Source organism: Coenobita brevimanus, chromosome 37 (genome assembly GCF_032717465.1).
Source record: "Coenobita brevimanus isolate Jiangsu-jjx chromosome 37, ASM3271746v2, whole genome shotgun sequence".
Taxonomy (NCBI): Eukaryota; Metazoa; Arthropoda; class Malacostraca; order Decapoda; family Coenobitidae; genus Coenobita; species Coenobita brevimanus.
In genome coordinates, this window is record NC_136990.1 from 5406045 (window position 1) to 5426067 (window position 20023).

The following is a 20023-nucleotide window of genomic DNA, read 5'->3' on the forward strand; positions in this document are numbered from 1 at the left end:
CATATCTTCATTTATGTATGTGAATGCTATTCTCATATTTGCAAGCAGTGTATACATGTTCCGTACCTTCTCACTGATGTGGTCAGCCGGAGATAGTCTGTTATTGATAATCACACCTAGGTCCTCTCTTTCTGATGTGTGTAGGGTTTTATTTCCTAACGTATAATCCCAATCAGGTCTATTTCCAGTTTTACCAAACTTGATTACATGGCACTTATCCACATTGAATTCCATTTGCCATGTATTACTCCATTCATGAAGTTTATTTAATTCTTCTTGTAGCTTTTTACAAGAGTCTGTGTTAGTAATTCTCCTTTGTATTTTTGCATCATCTGCAAACATATTTAAATAGCTTTCATTTCCAGTGTCATTGTCTATATCATTTATACACACTAAAAACATGATTGGTGCCAGCATTGAGCCTTGTGGTGCTCCATTAGTCACTTCTTTCCATGATGAGTAATTTCCCCTTAGTACTGTTCTCATTTCTCTTCTTATGAGAAAATCTTGCATCCAACAATACAGTTTGCCTCGAATTCCTCCTTGATGGTACAGTTTCCATAAAAGTCTTTGGTGTGGTACTGTGTCAAATGCTTTCTTGAAATCTAAATAGATACTGTCCACCCATCCTTCTCTTTCCTGTATTGTGTCTGTTACTCTGTCATAGTAGCTGAACAGATTAGTAACACATGATTTTCCTTTTCTGAAACCAAACTGTCTTTCTGTTATCATATTGTGTTCTTCTAGATGATTTACCCAAGCTTTTCTTATAAGCTTTTCTAATACCTTGCTTACAACACTGATTAGTGATACTGGTCCGTAGTTGAGTGGATTTTGTCTATTCCCTTTCTTGAATAAGGGAACAATGTTTGCTTTCTTCCAAATATCAGGTAGTTTACCTTGACTCAAGGATTTCTTGAAAATTAAAAATAATGGTTTACTTAACTCCTTTGCACATTCACGTATTACCCAACATGAAATTTCATCAGGACCATTTGCTTTTCCTTTGTTTAATTTACTTAGCTCCTCCTGTATTACTTTTTCTGATGTTTGTATATCTGGTAGTATGTTTGGGCATGCATGTTCCACATAATCCCTCTCAAAATTTTTTTCATCTGTAAAAACTGATTGGAATTTATTGTTTAGTGCTTCACAAATATCCTTCTCTTGTGTATAGGTGATTCCCTCGTCCGTAATGGATTGTATTTTATCTTTTACTTTGGTTTTGCTTCTGATGTAGCTGTAAAATAGCTTCGGTTGATCACTACTTTTATTTATGATATCCTCCTCAAACTGTTTTTGGGCTTCCCTCCTTATTCTTGTATAATCATTTCTTGCCTTTTGTAATTATTATATGCCCTTTCACTATTGTGTCTTCTGTATCTATTCCACAACAAATCTCTTTTTTCTTTTGATTTTTTTACATTCTGTATTGAACCATTTCTTTATTTTCTTTTCTGCTTCTTTGTGCTTTAGGATGTTCTTCTGGACTCCTATTTCATAAAGTTCATAGAATTTTTTATATATAGCATTTAAATCTTGTCCTCTAAGCTCCTTTTCCCAATCCATTTCTAAGAAGTACTTCTTTAGGTCATGATAGTTTCCCTTTTTATAGTTTAGGCTCTTTTTGTAACTTTCATTGCTGTTAACTATGTCATATGCAATCCTGAAGTTGCAATTTAGTACTGCATGGTCGCTTTTGCCAAATGGAGGGTGGTATATTAAATTGTCAATATCGTTTTGTTGCCTAGTAAATATAAGATCTAGCATTGAGGGTACATCGAGTCCTCTGTTTCTGGTGCTTTCCCTTACATGTTGCGTTAGGAAAAACTCTTGCACGAGATCCAGGAGCTTTTGGTTCCAACAGCTTTCTTGGCTTATTATATCTAGAGTAATCCAATTTATATTTGTATTAAAATCTCCAGTTAGTATAAGTCTTTCCGATTTCTCTTCCATTTTATGTTGTAATGCTCATAAACTCTGAATTGTATTCTCTGTCAGGTCCTCATACTCGTCTCTTTCCCATGTGTTTGACTTGGGTGGCATGTACAAATTGGCTACAATTACTTTCCCTTCAGTTGTATTGATCCTTACTGCAATCAGTTCTACTTGTGAGGGTATATCTAGTTCTATTTCTTTGACTTTTAGATTTTTCTTAGTTAATATTATAATTCCTCCTCCTTTTTCTAAGTTCCTTTCTCTTCTCCATGTATTATATTCCTCCAAGTTTAGGATGTCATTTGAGAGCCTTGGTGTTAATTTTGTTTCAGTTAGGCATATTATATGTGGTTCATTTTCTTTGACATAATCATTCATCTCTAATAATTTAGATACCATTCCATCCATATTTGAGTACGTCAACATAATCATCTTGTTTATTTACTTGTCATGACTTGGTTCTACTACCTTCCTCCTTTTTATTCCCTCCTGTTTATGTACCACTTTCGTACCTGCAATCCTATTCCTTTGTAAAAAAAAAAAAAAAAATGTGTTCTCTTCTGATTTTTTTTTTTTTTTTTTTTTTTTTTGCTCCCTCTTCTCTTTCACTAATTCTAGTTCCTCTTGTGTTAGGCATCTTTTTATCCATACATTTTTGAACTCTTCTTCTTCCATAATATTCTTTGCACTTTTTAGTATCTCCTCCACGGTGTTTACACTCTGAAAGGTTACCTTTAAGGGTCTTGACTTGCTTCTCTCGTATTTCCCTAACCTTTTGTGTTCCTCTATGTCTTTGCTACAGATTTCCTCTGATACTTCTTTCAGTATGCTCATTACATTTGGCATCTTCTTTTTGTCTCTTGAGATCTTGTTTTTTACTTCTTCCTCTTCTATACCAGTGATTACTATAGATTTGTTGATGTCTACTGAATCTCTGACTAACTTAGGATTGTTTTGGATTATTCTTTTCACTTCCTTTTTAATGTTTTTTTCTTCCACCCTTGTTTTTAAGTCTTTCTTTACTTTCACCATTTCAGCATAAGTGGTTTCCACATGATTTTTGTAGCTTTGCACAGCTTCATTCACCTGTGTTATCTTCTCCTCAATATCACTGCTCTGGTCTATTAGACTGCTTACTTGCCTAATTGTCTCCGTATCATTTTTGAACTTATCCATAAATACTCTCGTGGTTGACTACTGTACTTCCCATTTCACTAATTTTTCTCTTAAGTGAACCCGGTTCTACTGTCAGCTCGCCTATGGTTATGTCTTTCTTGTTGACTTTCTTTCCTAATTTTTCAATTTCTTCCTTTTGCAAGTGCATCTGTTTCTTAATTTCATCAATCTCATTTTAAAAAGCCATCTCTAACCTGTGTACTCGTTCAACCAATTTATTGTGGGTCTCCATTTCAACCAGTTGTTGGTAGAAATCATCGTCCTGCTTTCTACCTTTATCTCTTCTTTTCCAAATTTGCTTTACTAAAGTATGTGGTCATGTTGCAGTACTAAAAGCACATATGGTACTTACATTCCCTGGGGCAGTTGTAGACAAAACAAACGATCAGTTGATTGTGCGCATTCTTACTCTAATTTCTTTTTTCTGTTTGAACAAGTCTTGCTTTAAAAATTCTTATATATATATATATATATATATATATATATATATATATATATATATATATTAGAACACCATTTAGTCTAACCTGGTACAGAGCTTGACTCATATAAAGATACTAATTTAGGTAATTCCACTGGCCAAGTTGGCCGTTTATGGAGCGATGGCGGCGACCGTGTGTGTGTGTGTGTGTGTGTGTGTGAACAAAATAACTCAAAAGTTTTTATTCAATTCAAAACTTATTTTAGGGTTTGAACACCTATTTTTTTTTTGAACAAAAGGGCAAAGGTCACGGTCACAGGGCTATTAAAGCTTGACTTAGCAAATATCAACTTAGTTTTCATTCAATTTAGACTGAAACCGGGAAATAGGATGGCAGTAAAACAAAAATAGTGATTCAGTTTTGGGAAAAATTGGTTGAAATAAGATCATATGGCAAGCACGAAGTTGACGCCTGTAACAAAGTAATTCAAGCAGTTTGATCACATAATGACCAAACTTGGTGGAAGGACTAAGAGTTAGTCAAGGAGTAAGCCTCTTGCTTTTGAGAACATTAGGTCAAAGTTCACGGTCACAAGGCAAGGTTAACTTAGTTAATATCCGATTTTGATCAGACTTTGTGGAAGGGTTGAGGATTGGCCAAGAATAAAATGATTTGACCTTTGAGAATTATAAACAGTCAAAGGTGAAGGTCACATGGAGTGTTCAAGACAAGGTCAATTCACTTTTTTCTTAATGAAAGCGGAAATTTTAAGTCAGACAAAAACGAAAGTATTCAGTTTTAAGAACAGCCAGTTAATGTCACTGTGCAAGGCCAAAGTTTGATCCATGTGTGTGTGTGTGTGTGTGTGTGTGTGTGTGTGTGTGTGTGAACAAAATAACTAACACTGTTTTTATATGATTTTGGATCAATCTTGGTGGATGACTTGAGGATCACCCCGATTATGAGAGCAATGGATCAAATGTCACAGTCATATTGACAAAGTCAGCTTAAACAGTTTTTCTCCAGTGTAGAATGAACTTTGGGGAAGGATTTATGTTAAAATAAGGAAAAAGTAATTCTATTTTGAAAACAAAGCTCAGATTGCACAGAAAGGTCAAGGTCACTGGGTAGTCACCCCAACCATATTTATAATAATTGAAACTAAAGTTGGTAGAAGGCTTAACCGTTATGCAAGAATGACGTAATTCGATTTTCAGAGAAATTTTGACAATGTGGCCTTAGGGCTGAGGCCACGATGCCAAGACCTGGCGTAATAAAAATTTGTGATTTTTTCTTGTGTTGTTTGCCACCCAATTCCTAGACGTCCTCTTTTCTTGGCTTAGAGTACCAGCTATACGACTTATACGTTCCTAAGAGCAACACTCAGGAACGGCTAAGAAAAGCGATTTAAGACTCATCTTGAGATTTCTAAAGAACGTAACAAAAAAGTATAGTTGCAATAGGCTGGATGGTCTACCTCAGACACATCTTACTGATAGCTTCCTCATTTCCTGCCTCGCTTTCTCCCAGCCATTCCCCAACTACATTTGCTTGCACTACTTTCATTATCTTTATTCAGCAGCTCTTTAAAATGCTCAAACCATGTAGGTCTACTCATTTTCTCTCATCAGCAGTATACAACATATATTTTTCAATTTTCTACTAATGTGAATAAATATACAGGCTGGAGTGAAGGGTTTTGGTCAGTATTAAGGATAATAAACGAGATATCACAAATTGTATTTATTGCAAAATCAGTATTTAAACAATTAAATATGCCATAGTATTGCCATGTTACAGTTATACAAGCAAAAATATACTTGTATTTACAAAAAATCATATAGTTCATGAGTAACTAACACATACCAAATATGTATGAGTCAGTGATTGATCAGTAATGTGTCGTGTTGTGGATGTTTTACTACACAGTTAAGAAGTTAAAATTTGTCACCAAGCATTACCTAACTTACACTGCCCTAACATCACATAATCTCACGGCGATAAACCTTACTAAGTAATTTACGATAGCTCAACATATAATACATTTGGTTAGTTTTGTTAGGTTTAGTATGATTTAGTGAGGAAAATTGAAGTTGATTAAGCCCCACAAACATATAAGTAACGGACCGATTCTGGAAAATATTGGATCAACGGCCATACCACGCTGAGTACACCGCTTCCCGTCCGATCAGCGAAGTTAAGCAACGTTGGGTCTGGTTAGTACTTGGATGGGTGACCGCCTGGGAACACCAGATGCTGTTGGCATCCCTACGTGTCAAGTGGAGTTGGTGGAGGATTAGTGCCCCTCCCTGTAAAACAATTAACTCTAAGCCCTTAACCACCCCGTTTGGGATACATGGCGTCTGGCAATGAATGAATGAAATGAATTATGTTTATAACGGATTATAGAATGCAGGAAATGGATTTGTATCGGCCCAGTGCACGATTTACATTATCAGAGAGCATTGGCATGCATGATCTGCTTCCATATTGGCCCAATACATGCTTCAAGATATTGGATTTTAAAGAATTGGATCTTTATTGGCACAATATTATGATTATCAATATCAGGCAGCAGGAATACCAAACACCGAAATCAATGGATATGGCTTACCTGTATACACTCTTGTGTAATATAAGCATAAAGATGGCTTCTTTAAAAAAAAAAAATTATAATAGAAAAAAAACGTATAATAATTACACTGACTGGGATTCGAACCTGCGTCATCACATTAAACCAATCATTCCTTTATCCTATTGACCACCATGTCACCTCACCCCCAAAGGCTTGAGAGAAGGTATTTTCTGTTTTTATTTTTGCTCAGCAACTGTATATTAGAAATTATATGCTTATTTGATATACATATTGTCTTATTAATCTTATACAGCTACTATCAGTATCCAGCATCATGCATTAAGTTAAATACCATTCATCACAGACCATATATCACCTACAAGAACAACAAAATGTCAATATTTGGAATGGCAGAATATTCCAAATATTGGGGTGTGCCTGCTGAGACAGATGAGAATGGCAGTGCTTTAGTGGACATTTGTGCAGGGAGGGGTTGATGATAGCCAATACCCTCTTCAGGCACAAAATGATCCACAGGTATACATGGTGAGTGATGACAAGGGTGGGTGGTGAACTGAACGATAGGAAGGCAATGATTGACTATGTGTACAGTATATGCATGAAAGGATGCGAAGGTGTGTAATGGATGCAAGAGCATATAGAGGTTGCGGGAGTAGAGTTTCTGACCACCACTTGGTGGTGGTCAAAATTAAGGCCAAAGTAAAATGAAGAAGAGAAGAAGGGAAGGACGGGAGGAGGAGTAGGCGCAAGGAGAGTGAAAAGGTTACAAGAGGATGAGAAAAAGGCAGAATATAAGAGAGAAGTGGAGGAGCGATTGGGTAAATATAGCTTGGAGCAGATGGAGGATGTGGAAGGTGTGCAGGATATGTACAGAAGAAATCTGTGCAGCATGTGAGATGGTGTGTGGGGTGAAGAGAAGACGAAAGGGGGTGCAAAGAACAGCATGGTGGAATGGAGAGGTGAGACAGGCTGTGGCACAAAAGAAGAAAGCATATAGTGAGTGAATGAGAAACAGGGGTGTGGAAGAACTTGAGAGACGGAAGAGAGAGTTATATATAAAGAAGAGAGAGGTGAAAAGATTAGTGAGAGAGAGAGAGTAAGAGGAGGATGGATGAGGAACTTGGAAGGAATTTGAGTGTAAAGTGGAGGGACTGTAAGAAAATGTTCTAGAAAGAGGTAAAGAGAGACAGGCTGGCAGTGATGTTAGTCGGGGAATGAAAGATAAAAACGGTAGATTACTAGTGGAGAAGGGAGAAAAAGTGAGCAGATGGAGAGAACACTTTAATGAAGTGTTGAATATAGAGAATGTAAGAAATGCAAGTATAAGTGGCTGGGGAATGGCTGGGAGAAGGAGGGATGTGAGAAGAGAGTAAGGAATCAGTAGGACGGAAGTTGTAGCAACAATGACGAAAGTCAAAATGGGGAAAGCCCCGGGAATTGATGGAACGTGTGGTGAAATGCTGAAGCATGGGGGAGAGAGAGTAGTAGAATGGATGTGGAAGAGGTGCGGGTTGGCCTGGGAGGAAGGTAGAGTCCCGGAGGATTGGAAGTCAGGTACAATTATTCCCCTGTACAAAGGAAAAGGGGAAAAAGAAGTGTGTGGTAATCACAGGGGCATTTGTCTTCTTAGTGTAACAGGAAAAGTATATGGTAGGATACTTATTGACAGAGTTAGAGAAATAATAGAGGATTTAGTTGGAGATGAAAAGGGAGGTTTTAGGAAGGGAAGAGGTTGTGTAGATCAGATATTCATTCTTAGATCTTTAGTGGAAAAGTTTCTAGAGAAGGGAAAGAAGCTGTATGCGGCCTTCATGGATTTGGAGAAAGCATATGACAGGGTGATAGACAAGGATTGTGGAAAGTATTAAGAATATATGGAATAGATGGGAAGTTGTTCAATGCAGTGAAGAATATGTACGAGGGGACTAAGGCTGCAGTGCGTGTGGATAGTGAATTTAGTGAATTTTTCTATTTGAAGGTTCGGTTGAAACAGGGATGTGTCATGTCTCCATGGTAGTTCAATCTGTATATGGATGGGGTCATAAAAGAGAAACAAGACACGGCAGTCGATGTTGGAGTGGCCTTAATGAGAGATGGCAGTGTTTGGAAACCCCCTGTACTGTTGTTTGCTGATACTGTGTTGTTAAATGAAGATGAAGAGGAGTTGCAAGGCTTGGTGGATGAGTTTGGGAGAGTGTGTAGGAAACGGAATCTAAAGGTGAATGTAGGGAAGAGTAAAGTTATGGTCTTTGAGAGAAATGAAGTCAGTGAATGTACAGTAAGGCTGGATGGGGAGGAAATGGAAAATATGAGAATGTTTAAATACTTGGGTAGTGTGATGAGTAAGGATGGAAGTTTGGAGGGTGAAGTGCTTGAAAGGGTACAACAAGGAAGAAAGGTTGCTGGTTCCTTGAAAGCAGTGATAAGAAACAGGGAAGTGAGTGTACCCATACTATGTACCCATACTATATTATTCTACTCATATAACCATGCCTTATATAACACCTAAACCTATATATGTATATGTAACCAGTACCATTAATGGAATCAGCACATTTCTCTAAACTGCTGAATTAAGCTAAGGTTCCCACGCCCGCTGCTCACTGTGAGGCAGTAAGGGGCTAGCTATCAAACAGATCACAGCTATAAGTTATCTCTGGAATAAACCTCCGTTATACGTCACCTCAGATCTTTGAAATAAACCTGAGTGGGGAGCACGGGGCCATTGAAACAATTTGGTAGCAGCTGTGTGTCGGATCTCATTTCGCCTCTACTGTGATTTAGTGCCACGATGGGAGTTATTCCTACACCTGCTTGTGCCTTCACCACCCTTGCCGCACGTCTGCCTTTTGCCTGCCTTGTGTCTGGGACACCTACGTCTTCCTTGGTGCACGCTTCCTGCGACTTCCCTGACGTGTCACCACCGACGGGCAGGCCACATCCCTTCTCAACAGCTGCTATTCTACTGAAATTCAGTAAGGAACTATCGGGTGTCAGTTCTTATGCCCTCCTGTTCTTCATAATTATACGATTACCATCCCGACTCACCCCACCACATCCCAACCGCCCCCTCTCAACCCTACCTTCCGCATTGCTGACCAAGCAGAACCAGCCCCATCCGCACCGCCTGGCAACTGCAGCCACCGGCATCTTGCCCAGGGTATGTCTCCACGTCATCGCCAACGCCCTCCAATCAACGTCTCGCTGGTGATCATCTGACCATCAGCTGGCCTCCCATTCGTCGCCCGAGCTTGTGACATCATCGCCACCCCCCACCCCCCCCGTCACCTTCGCAGCCGGGGAGAGGTCCTTCATTCAAGTACCGTCTCAACTTCCCTTCCTCCATACAAGACTTCCCTTCATTCTCAATGCTTCGGTATTCCTTATATGTACTTGTATAGTTTATTCTAATCAGCTCAAGCCCTGTCTTTCTATAGAGAGTACGGATTTTCTCTACAGATTGTACCTCATAATACCATTCATCTGTCTTTTATTCACTATCGTGCGTCGCTTATATTTACCTTCATTCCCAGCACCACCACCCACCACGCTCACCTCTCATCTCATTTCTTTTCATCTGATTTAATTTGTTCATTTTGCCTCCACTGTAAATATTTACTCCCATTACTATTGTACATATTTCATATGCCCTCATTCTCACATTGTATATAAAACTTTTCATTCTCATTACCATTTAACATTTTTTTTCTACTTCACTACATGTCATACTTTGCAAAAACTGAGCTCTCACCCGTTCGCCAGCGACAAGCAACTGAAAGTGAGCCGGTAACTCCCGATACTGACGATTCAGTGACTCTTCTTCGTAGCGGTCGATCGTATCAAAAATATTCTTCATCCAACCAGACAACTCCTAAAACTGAACATTCTCATACTACTCTCACCACCATCACCCCTACTACTACTACTACCACCACTACCACTACTACTACTTCTTTTGCTCTAGAGGACCCAGATATCTTTCTCCCAGATAAATTAAATCCAGATACACCTTCATCTTTAAATGACTCCCTAGAACTTCCTTCACCTCCTACTCCTTCCACTTCCCAAGCTTTCTCTGATACAACACTTCAGCTCCCAACTCAGCCACACATAACTACCATTACTTTCACTACCTCGCAACCTACTACTTCAGTTACTTCCACACGTATCAAACCTCACCCTCTTCCAACCATGGCAAACCAACCCCGCCCTCCACAGTCAATATATTTGGACGATGCTAACCGCCCTAAATTTATTGGCGAAGATAACTCAGTGTCCATTTACGACTTCCTCAGAGAGGTCGAAACGGACATTCATAACAGACAAATCACAAATGAACCCCTCAAAGTCTCCTACCTTATGGGGAGGTTCCATCAAGGTAAGTCCCCAATAGGAGCCGCGATTCGTTCAGGCCATTTTGAGGACTGTCAAACATTTGATGACTTGCATCGTGAGTTAATTCAACGTTGTTGTCAACATTCAAATGCCGCCTCTCTCATAGGGTTTACAAATTTATTATCCCAAATGGAGGAGGATATGAAGGTCCAACCCAAAGATGCAAAATTGTATGAGGCAGCAGCGGCAATGAAAGCCACTAGTTCCGAGATGCGCCAATTGTTGCGTGGCACCCAATGGGCCAAAGACGTTCAGGGAACCTTTATGATTTCACTTAATGACTTTGGAGATTTGCTGGGTTATCTGAGATTTATGAATTGGCTTGACCCCACTCAAAAAGAATTAGCATTACAGATAGGATTCATCCCAGGAGACAAAATTCAAAACATCTCAAAGGCAATTGGGGAACGAACGGGATCCAACCTCACTCGTCAGGCCACTAATCGCCCCTCATTTCCCCAAGTTCTCCACACCTCAGTTACTTCGTCGGATCACTCACGTTCGCGACCAGTTACGAGAGGACAACCTAACACTGACCGTTCCTTTTCACGTTGTAGATCACCAACCGGCGGTCGTGATCAGTCCAGTTGCGACCGCGAATACCGTCATCCCTCACAGTGTCGGCAGCGTACGCAATCGCGAACGCGTCGCCCTAAATGCAAATATCATAAGAACAGTACGACTCACACTACTGAGGAGTGTCGTTTCCTAAACGGTCGCCAGTCGGGGGAAGGGGAGCGCTCATACCGGACCAGTATCACGTAACTACAGAAGATCAACTCCCCATCCGCCAGGTAGGGCCTATCACTTCTTCAGGCTTAGTCATTCTAGGGCGGAGTGAAGACGTACAAACCTCATTTTTCATGGATACGGGGTCTATGGTATATTTGATATCTGAAAGCTCCTTAAACATCATTAGGGGAACAGGTAAAAAGGTCGGCATTCTTGCGCCACCTGACATTCTTTTATGTGGTGTGGATGGCTCCGAGTTCAGAGTCAAAGGGCGAGTTGTTTTGAAAATACAATTAGATTAAGCTTTGGCACCTTTTACAGTGAAGTTTCATGTTGCAAATGACCTCAAATATCCAGCAGATGCCCTTCTAGGTTTACCCACCATGGCAGAATACTCGTACAACATCTCTCTAATCCTATCTTCTACTAGCATAGATATTTATGGCTTTCCAGTATATGGCATGGATTATCCACGTCCTGTCCTTTCCCAAATTAACTCAGTCATTCAGTTTCCACTACCCTCACCACTACCTGAGAGTACAGGTGAATGCTCCTCATTCTCTGAGAGTACAAAAATGAATCCACCACTTCCTGGGAGCGTAGAAGTAAATTCACCAACTCCTACTGATACACCCTCTAATCACTCAACAGTAAATCATGATAACCCCTCTAATGACAGCTCTAAAGTCGACTCAGACACGTCTCAGTTACCTACCTCATAAACTTTGAATGATGTTCTAGAACACGCAGAGACGAAGTGTGCAGTAACAAATCAGTACACAACTTTGTTGCCGCATGAGTTTACCAAAGTCTCTGTTCTTGTTGTAGGTGCGACAGCTGGAGTGAATGTACTAACATTACCAGAGACGTGTTGTGTGAATGGTTTAACTTATGAGTCGGCGTTGTGTGCTGTCTTGGAGGATAACTTGTGTTATCTGTACTTACTAAATATCACTAACGCTCCATTGAAACTTGAAAGTGGTATAAAGACTGGAGACTTCCTGGTTTACCCATCGGCCGTAAGGGAGTGGCAGGAGGTACCAATCTCCATACCTACTAAACATGATGATGATGATAGTGACCCAACTTGTGTGTATACCATTAATTCTAAGGTATCTGCTCCAACCTTTTCACCTGACCTACTCTCTAGCCTAACTTGTGATGATTATCCACAACATAAAGATCAATTAGTCAATCTATTGTAGTCATATCGAGAAGTAGTAGCCTTACCCGGAGAACCTATGGGTAGGACAGACTTAGTGAAGCACAACATAGAACTGGTCCAGGGTAATCAGCCGATTTACATACCAGCTTACAGACTGCCTCACAGCTTGAGGAACAAGACTGACGAGATAGTACAAAAAATGTTAGATCAATCATTGAACCCTCTGTCAGTCCGTGAAACAGACCACTTTTCTTAGTTCCAAAGAAAGATGGCCAATTTAGACCAGTAGTGGACTATTGTCGAGTAAATTCAGTTACTGTACCCGATCGTTTCCCATTGCCAGTCCTGACTGATTTACTGGAGTCACTAGGTGAGAACAACATAGTCTTTACATCACTTGATGTACTCAGTGGCTACTGGCAGGTAGAAATGGAAGAGTCATCTCGCCCTATAACAGCTTTTAGTACCCCTACTGGACATTTTCAGTTCAAGAGAATTCCCTTCGGATTAACGAATGCCCCTTCAGTATTCATGTGACTCATCCATTCAGTTTTTTGTGGCATGATGGGCCATTCTCTCTTCGCCTATCTAGATGATATTATTGTTGTGAGCAAATCAATTCCTGAACATTTTGTTAAACTTCAGCAAGTATTTGAGCGCCTTCAACTGGCTGGTCTGAAGATTAACCTCAGTAAATGTAACTTCCTAAGAAAGAAAATTAAATTTCTAGGGAATGTAGTTCATGCACAAGGGATTCATACCAATGCAGATAAAACTAAGGCGATAATCAACTTTCCAGAACCTACCAGTACAGATGTTGTAAAGAGTTTCCTGGGATTAGGTGGTTACTACCGGCGATTCATATAAAGTTACTCACAGATCGCCGCTCCTCTGACTCACTAAAGAAAAATGTGCCTTTCGTTTGGACAAAAGATCAGTAACAAGCCTTCCAAGCACTGAAAGCAGCCCTTGTAAATGCCCCAGTTTTAGCATTTCCTGTTTATACACAACCATTTCTTTTGTGCACAGATGCCTCGGGCGCAGGCCTTGGTGCAGTTTTAATGCAACTAGATCAAGCATCAAGAAAGCGTGTAATAGGGTATGCTAGTCGTTCCCTCAACTCTGCCGAACGTAATTATAGTGCTACAGATCTCGAAGCTCCGGCAGTGGACTTGTACTTGAAACACTTCAGAGATATAGTATATGGTTACCCAGTGCATATCCAAACAGACCACCTACCTCTATGCGATCTGTTCGAGGGACGTAACCTCACAGGTAGGCTAGCTAGATGGTCTGTCACCATCCAGGACTTCAACCCGACTTTTCAGTATGTCCCAGGAAAATCGAATGTAGTTGCGGACGCACTTTCACGCAATGTGGCAGCGGCTGTCACATCAGTGCGGCCAAACAACACTGATAACACCACACTAACACCAGAAGTCATTCAACATCATCAGTGCAAGGACCCTGTCTGGTCCAAAGTGATTTATTTCCTGGAATCGGGAGATAACTCTGCCTTACCTACTCTGCCAGTCCCAATTGATGAGTTCATTCTAAAAGATAATATCTTATACAGGAAAACATTTTTCTAACAGGGAAGGAATTGCCCAATAGGGAAGTCCACCAACTTGTTGTCCCTACTGATCTAATATCTGCGGTACTTCAAATAGTTCATAACACACCTCATGCATCCCATCCAAGTAACGATCAATGCTTGCGACAGGCACGTCTTGCATACTATTGGACAACTATGCGTCGAGATATTAATGTACATTGTGACTCTTGTATTTCGTGCCACCATCACAAAGGATCAACCAGATTACCTGCACCGCCCTTACAATACCCAATTCCGTCACATCCATGGGAAACTGTCCCTATAGACCTTCTAAAACTTCCGCTTACGGAATCAGGCGCTCAGTATTTGTTTGTAGCTGTTGATCATTTCTCTCGCTACTGTGTCCTAGTACCACTTGCAGATAAGACCGCGAAAAGCGTAGCGCGTGCCTTCATCGACCAGGTAATTTGCTCATTTACTACACCAAGCACAATAATTACAGATAATGGAACTGAGTTTAACAATAGTCTTCTGGAAGAAATTTGTAAACAGTACAATATCAACAAATGCAATGTTGTCCCTAACCATCCAGCTTCAAATGGCCTCGTAGAGCGCCACAACCAAAAGGTTTTGGAGTGTCTCAGACATTTAGGGTCAAATAGTGCCTCCTGGGATGAATGGATACCCCAAGTAGCAGCTTCTATAAATAGTTCCATCAATTCATCCATTGGTGAATCTCCCTTCTTTGTCTTATTTGGGTTCGATAAAGACCTTCCCTATTCCATCCTATCTTCAAAGCCTGATCCCATCTATAACGTGGATGATTACATGAAAGTGAAAATAACGAACTTCCAGAAAATCCATCAGTATGTCACAGCAAATCTGGCTGTATCTCAGGAGGACATGTTGCAACGCCAACATAAGTCTGCCTCGCCTATCAGTATCAATATCTAGTCTTTGCTCATTCCTTTACTCGCACCTCCAAATTGGATGACAAATTTACGGACCCCCACCGCGTCATAAATAAACAGGGTAACAAATTTCAAGTACAAGAATTGTCAACTAAAGATACCAAGTGGGTACATGCAGATGACCTAAAGCGTGCACCTCGAGGCCTGGTGTTGGAAGAGTCCCTTGCACAACCTACCACTACTTCTCCTTCTCCACCTGTTCCTCAGTCTGAACCTTCTTCACCCAATCAATATCGATCAAAGCTGCGCTCCACACATAAACATCTTCATGATCTCTCTCATTAATTCAAAATCATCTTCTAGGTAAGATGTTAGCGGACCTGGTGGCAGTGCTGACCCTCATAGGGTCTAGGTTGGGTGAGGACGATGGTGGAGTACGTCCAGGGGCCTTGGTCGGCTCAGGAGGCGAGGTAATTGTGATTGAGGATGTAGTCTCCTTGCGCTACGATCTAGAGCCCCTGGCCGACGTAGCCATCGCCCTTCCTCACTTCGCACGCCAATTGGACGAGATCAGGGCCCAACTGTCAACCATCATGGGGAAACACAATCCTAATCAACCTTGGTACCCATTGTACGAGTATCTCCCACTTTCTTGGCAATTGACTTACATCTATGACGGGTTCTCTCAACTAAACAACACGTTTTCCAGTCAGACACTAGTAGGTCGTGCACGTGTAAAACGAGGTCTCTTTTACTTGGGAGGTGAAATTCTTAGTGGCTTATTTGGCGTAGCTACAGCTCGTGCCCTTTCTGACTTCAAATCCGACCTACCTCACTTGGCCACGGCTCTAGAATCTCAGAGTAGAGTCATTAAGGTACAACACACTATGTTGCAGAAAATTACAGCCCACCTCAGTGAAGTCACTTACACTCTGAACTTCACAGACATTCTCAAACGACAAATTTCTAAAATTAATATTGTTTCTCAGCTCGTCTATCTAAAACTTCACCTCGACAACCTCCAACTCTCAATTGACTCTCTCTTCTCTCAAGTTTCAACCTTGGTTCGTATTCTAGTTGATGCTGTTGATGGACGTGTCACTGTGGACTTAGTACCTATCTCTGCTCTTCGTTCTGTATTGGAATGGGCTCACTCTACCATCAACTTGTCTCCACTACTTTCTTTTCCCTCTCTAGAATTCTACTATCCAGTTCTTGAGGCCACCCTTCTTGCAAACTATGTCATGGTTCATATTCCTCTTCGCTCTGCCATCACCTATAACCTCTTCCAACTTATTTCCTTTCCTTTCAAGTTTAATAACTCCTTATTACAAGCATCTGTTCTCTCGGAATAATTCCCCCTATCCCATGATCGCCTTTCCATTGACTTTATCTCCTCAACAGATCTCACCAAATGTTCTTTCCTTACCCCTACGTCTCGTCTTTGTGCTGCTTACCTTCTATTTTCCCTGGTAGCGCCGCACCCTGCGAGTCTGCCTTAGTTCTCAACCATTCTGTACACTCTGCCAGTTCCTTTGCACCAGCTTCAGAACTTCCAGTCCATCACGTTCATCTCAACCACGTCCAGTACTTCTTTTTCACGGTTCCTGTCTCTGTTACCATCATGTGTCCTGGTTCTTCTATTCATTCAGTGCTTGCTAATGGTCTCTATAAGACGCCTGACTATTGTAGTCAAATCTGAGTCTGTAATCACCTATGCCACTCGTTACCACCAAGCTGTCCGCAATCACACCTATGACATCTTTCAACCACTCAACATGACTTTCACCCTACCATTTGATAATATCTCTATCACCTCTGCAAACTTGTGCATGCTAACCTTTCTAAATGAAAGTGACTCCATTATTTTTCTATGGCCTTCAGCCGGTCATGGGTACATCCAACATTTGTGTTTCCCCCAGTGACCATCTCTTTGATAGGTTTCATTCTCACGGTCTGTGCAATGCACTGTTGTGTAAGGAAAATGGAACGCCGCCTTCAAGAGATCAGAATGGCAACAGGAGTTGTACAGCCTCCCCGGGCTGTAGAAGAAGGCAGTGTTTAATGTCCATCCATGGTAACTAAAAGTGCAGAATCATCCAAATAACATCTATTGAAAATAAAAAAGAAAATAAACATATAAGAAATTTGAACTCAAACAACTTACATTATATTGAAAAAGTGTACCCTAACTGGAAACGAACAGTTCATGATTAAAAAGAAAAAATAGTAACAGCCAAAATAATTACAATATTTTCTACTAGTAGCGTAAAATAACTATATAGAGTATATGCAGAACAGTAAATACAGTATGAAATTGTTGAACCAAATATTGATTCATACGACAAAGACAATAATAGTGTACATCATATAAACAGATAAGATCCTTACAAATATAGTGGACTCCATACTTATGTGCTCCACAAATGATAGATTGCTTTTCAATCTATTCTTTTATTATCATACCTAGGTACTATGCACTTACATCATACATCTATATACATATCCTATATACCCATTATATTATATTATTCCTATGTATTTACATTTTTTGTTTCACATGGCCATGTATTGTTTATACTATATTCCTGTGCCTTATTACAATTTCTATGAATTATTTTTACCATACGATAATGATTAACCCATTTACTTATATACCTACTAAACACCCCCCACAATTTTTTTTTTCCACAGTTATTAAATATCCACTGCATTCCTACCTTCATTGTGTCAGGAGACACCAAATCCATTTTTACCGGGGTAGTATTGTAGCCATACTGTGTAACCATACTATATTATTCTACTCATATAACCATGCCTTATATAACACCTAAACCTATATATGTATATGTAACCAGTACCAGTAATGGAATCAGCACATTTCTCTAAATTGCTGACTTAAGCTAAGGTTCCCACGCCCGCTGCTCGCTGTGAGGCAGTAAGGGGCTAGCCATCAAACAGATCACAGCTATACAGTAGAAGTTCTCTCTGGAATAAACCTCCGTTATACGTCACCTCAGATCTTTGAAATAAACCTGAATGGGGAGCACGGGGCCATTGAAACATGAGCATGGAAGTGAAAAAGTTACTACATGACAGTATTGTGATACCAACTCTAACATATGGAAGTGAAGCTTTGACCTTGCTGGAGGGACAGAAGTCAAGAGTGAGAGCAATGGAAATGAGTTATTTGAGAGGAGCATGTGGAGTTACATGAAGAGACAGGCTGACAAATGAGGATGTGAAGGAGCGTTGTGGTGTGGATGTGGATGAGATAGAAAACGTTAGGAGAAACACATTTAGGTGGTTTGGCCACGTGGAGAGGATGGAGAGTGAGAGACTGACGAGGAGAGTGTATATGAGTGAGGTGGAGGAGCAGAGAGGGAGGGGGAGGCCAAGGATGAGATGGAGGGATGGAATGGAGAGGCATATGAGGGAGGGGTGTGTGAGCTGGGAACAGGGCAGTGAAATGACGGGGGACAGGGCGACATGGAGGCGCTTTGTTTGTGGCCACCCCGTCTAGGATTAAGGCGTCTGGCAATAGATAGATAGATAGAATATTCCATAAGCAAATATGTATTTTATTAATATTTTATGGAACTGTTTGCTTCAATTATATGGATAATAGTTTCTGCTATGCTGTTTCTACATAAATTGGCATCTTTCTTGAATAATGCGTTATAACAGAATCTAATGCATTAGAATATGCTGACAGTCACGATCGAAGATAGACAGGATATAGTTAGAGCCCTATTATTGGCTTATTCTGCCATTGAGCTAAGTGAAAAAACAAACAAACAAACAAACAAACTAAAAGGCAGGCTATGTTAATGAGGTATGTAATATACACTCCCCAGAACCACATATACAGCATAGAGGAGCGTATATAACATATATATATATATATATATATATATATATATATATATATATATATATATATATATAGATAGATAGATAGATAGATAGATAGAGATAGATAGATAGATAGATAGATAGAGATAGATAGATATAAATATCTATATCTATAACTATCTATCTATCTATCTATCTATCTATCTATCTATATATATATATATATATATATATATATATATAAAAAATTCTTAAACTTGTCACTTAATGCTCAGGATCCACGATGGCGCAGTGGGAAGCTTGCTGGCGTGTAAGTTGTGAGGACGCAGGTTCGAAATCCACCTCTACAAGTAATTTACATTCTCTCATTTCAGACAGTCCTCGGTTGATGGCAGTGCAGGAAGTAAGGAGAGCTTGGCTTGACATCATACGGTCTTGATTATTAATGAAATCTGGGTGAGTTCAATGAAAAATGAAGGCATGAATTTAAATCTTATCTATATCGGATATTGGAAGTATAATGGAAGACAATAATTGGCCCATAATCAGACTGATACATTGCCGTTAATGGGTTGGTGTGCAAACGGATAATGGATTTACACTGGCCCATTACTGACAGTAGAATCTGGAAGTATCGGCCAATACTTGATGTACAGGAAAACCAGTACTGGGTCATTGTTGTGCCAACAGTTCAGTGTTTGTTGGCAGGTTAATCGGAAGTATTTGCTTTTTGGTTTGTAAAAATGTTCATACTGCACTGCAGTTGCTTGTTAATTAGTCGCAGTGCTACCTCTGTATTTATTAATTTATTTATTTATTATTATTATTATTATTATTATACAGGAAATAAAGTAAGAGGTGTGGAGACTATTTGATCCCATTTGATCTTGGGCAACGGAGTCAATATAAATGTATCTGAGTTCACATGTGAGGAGGTAATTCAGTTAGATTACCTCACATGAAAGGTGTAATGGTCTATGTCAGGGGTCGGCAACCTTTTGAACATAGTGTGCCAATTTATATTTAAAGCCATTTTTTTCCCCACTTTGCATGACAGGTAAGATATTTTAACACTGTAGCGACAGTGTGACGGCCTTAATTACAGTGGTAAAACACATCGTGAACATACATAATATACATGCAAACGTCTTATTGCGGTGTATAGTACATATATGTATGCAAAATGAATAACTGAGTAGGTAGGTATGAGTTTTGGTGATACAAAAACATTGCTAAACGAATATTTAGGATAAATTATAAATATATGTACTAACCTCC

At 39.9% G+C, this 20023-nt stretch overlaps 1 non-coding gene across 1 annotated transcript; it reads left to right on the forward strand.

Annotated features, from left to right (window-relative positions):
* Nucleotides 1-5682: 5682 nt before the first annotated feature.
* On the forward strand, nt 5683-5801 carry LOC145396430 (5S ribosomal RNA). The gene has a single exon (XR_013896782.1). It is a non-coding gene; the product is annotated as a 5S ribosomal RNA (ribosomal RNA).
* Nucleotides 5802-20023: the final 14222 nt, after the last annotated feature.